Source organism: Rhinopithecus bieti, unplaced genomic scaffold (genome assembly GCF_001698545.2).
Source record: "Rhinopithecus bieti isolate Rb0 unplaced genomic scaffold, ASM169854v2 scaffold_30943, whole genome shotgun sequence".
NCBI lineage: Eukaryota > Metazoa > Chordata > Mammalia > Primates > Cercopithecidae > Rhinopithecus > Rhinopithecus bieti.
In genome coordinates, this window is record NW_016813212.1 from 54,196 (window position 1) to 57,298 (window position 3,103).

The following is a 3,103-nucleotide window of genomic DNA, read 5'->3' on the forward strand; positions in this document are numbered from 1 at the left end:
TGATCCAGCAATCCCATTACTATACCCAAAAGATTATAAATCATTCTACAATAAAGACACATGCACACGTATGTTTATTGCAGCACTATTCACAATAGCAAAGACTTGGAACCAACTCATATGGCCATCAATGATTGACTGCATTAAGAAAATGTGGCACATATACACCATGGAATACTACACAGCCATAACAAAGGATGAGTTCATGTCCTTTGCAGGGACATGGATGAAGCTGGAAATCATCATTCTCAGTAAGCTATCACAAGATCAGAAAACCAAACACCGCATGTTCTCACTCGTAAGTGGGAGCTGAACAATGAGAACACATGGACACAGGGAGGGGAACATCACACACTGGGGCCTGTAGGGGGTGGGGGGCTAGGGGAGGAATAACATTAGGATAAATACCTAAAGTAGGTGATGGGTTGATACACACAGCAAACCGCCATGGCATGTGTATACCTATGTAACAAAACTGCACGTTCTGCACATGTAACCCAGAACTTAAAGTATAATAAAAAAAGAAAGCAATCCCATTTATAATAGCATTAAAAATACTTATGAGTAAATTTAACCAAGGAGGAGAAAGATCTGTACACTACAAACTGCAATTAATTGAAATTGAAAAAGGCACAAATAAATGGAAAGATATCCTGTGTTATTAGATAACAAGAATTAACAGTGCTAAGATGTCCATAGTACCCAAAGTAATCTACAGATTCAATGCAATCTCCATCGACATTCCAATGACATCTTTCACAGAAATAGAAAAAACAATCCTAAAATTTGTATGGAACCAAAAAAGAACTCAAATAGGCAAAAAATAAATTAGCAAGAAGAACAAAGATGGAAAGATTACACTTCCTGATTTCAAACTCTATTACAAAGCTATGGTAATCAAAACAATATAGTACTGGCATAAAAGCAGGCATTTAGAGCAATTAAAGAGAATAAGGAACCTAGAAATAAATCCACACATATATGGTCAATGAAACTTCCACGAAGCTGCCAAGAATACAGAAAGGAGGAAAACATAGTCTCCTTAATAAATTGCTTAGGAAAAATGAATATCTACATGCAAAAAAATAAAGTTAAATTATCATCTTCCACCATACACAAAAATCAACTCAAAATGTGTTACAGATTTAAACGGTAAGATGTGAAACCATAAAACTCTTTAAAGAACACGTAAGGAAATGTACCATGACATTGGTCTTGGCAATGAATTTTTAGATACGACATCAATAACACAGGCAACAAAAGCAAAAGTAAACAAGTGAGACTACAACATACTAAAATGTTTCTGTACAACAAAGGAAACAGTCAACAAAATAAAAAGGCAACCTATAAAATCAGAAAAAAAAATTGCACATCATATATTTAATAAAGGGTTAATATCTAAAATTTATAAGGAACTAATAAACCTCAATAGCAAAAAAAGAAACAAATAACAAATAACCCATTTTTGGTGGGAATGTAAATTAGTATAGCCATTTATTAGTATTTCCATTATGGAAAATTATATAGCAATTTCTCAAAAAATAAAAATTGTGAAATGCAAGGATTCAGCTTCAATCTTCTGCATTTGGCTAGCCAGTTTTCCCAGCACCATTTATTGAATAGGGAGTACTTTCCTCATTGCTTGTTTTTGTCAGTCTTGTTGAAGATTAGATGATTATAGGTGTGTAGCTTTATTTCTGAGTTTTCTATTGTGTTTCATTGGTCTATATGTCTGTTTTTGTGCCAGTACCATACTGTTTTGGTTATGGTAGCCTTGTGTAGTTTGTCGTGTTATGCTTCTAGCTTTGTTCTTTTTGTTTAAAATTGCTTTGGCTATTCAGGCTCTTTTTGGGTTCCGTATGAATTTTATAATTGATTTTTCTAATTCTGTGAAGAATGGCATTGGTAAATAAGAATGGTGTTGAATCTGTAAATTGTTTTGGGCAGTATGGCCATTTTAACAATATTGATTTTACTAAGCTTTGAGCATGGAATGTTTTTCCATTTATTTGTGTCATCTCTGATTTCTTTCAGCAGTGTTTGTAGTTCTCCTTGTAGAGATCTTTTGCCTCCTTCGTTAGCTGTATTTCCAGGTATTTAATTTTCTTTGTGGCTACTGTAAATGAGATTGCATTCTTGATTTGACTCTCAGCATGGGTGTTAATGGTGTATAGAAATAAAATGGGAAAGGACATGAACAAACACTTCTCAAAAAAGACATTCATGCAACCAACAAACATGAAAAAATTCTCATCACTAATCATCAGAGAAATGCAAAGCAAAACCACAATGAGATACCGTCTCCCACCAGTCAGAATGGCTATAATTAAAACGTCGAAAGATAACAGTTGCTGGCAAGGCTGCAGAGAAAGGGGAATGCTTATACACTTTTGGTGGAATGTAAATTAATTTAGCCACTGTGGAAAGCAGTTTGGAGATTTCTCAAAGAACTGAGAACTACCATTTGACCCAGCTGTACCATTACTGATATATATCCAAAGGAAAATAGAGTATTATACCAAAAAGATACATACATGCACATGTTCATTGCTTCGCTATTCACAAAAGCAAAGACAGAGAATCAACTTAGCTGCCCATCATGGGTGGATTGAATAAAGAGAATGTGGGAAGGGAGTGGCCAAGGTGGCCAACTAGAAGCAGCTAGTGTGTGTGGCTCTCATGAAGAGGAACAGAAGGGGCAAGTAAATACAACTCCTTCAACTGAAATATCCTGGTACTCATATCAGGACTAGTCAAGGAAACAACTTGTCCCACAGAAAATGAAGAAAAGCAAGACAAGAAAACAGCCCGGGGGCGGAGCAAGATGGCCGAATAGGAACAGCTCCAGTCTCCAACTCCCAGCGCGAGCGACACAGAAGACCGGTGATTTCTGCATTTTCAACTGAGGTACTGGGGTCATCTCACTAGGGAGTGCCGGACAATCGGTGCTGGTCAGCTGCTGCAGCCTGACCAGCGAGAGCTGAAGCAGGGCGAGGCATCGCCTCACCTGGAAGCGCAAGGGGGAAGGGGATCCGTTTTCCTAGCCAGGGGAACTGAGACACACAACACCTGGAAAATCGGGTAACTCCCACCCCAATACTGC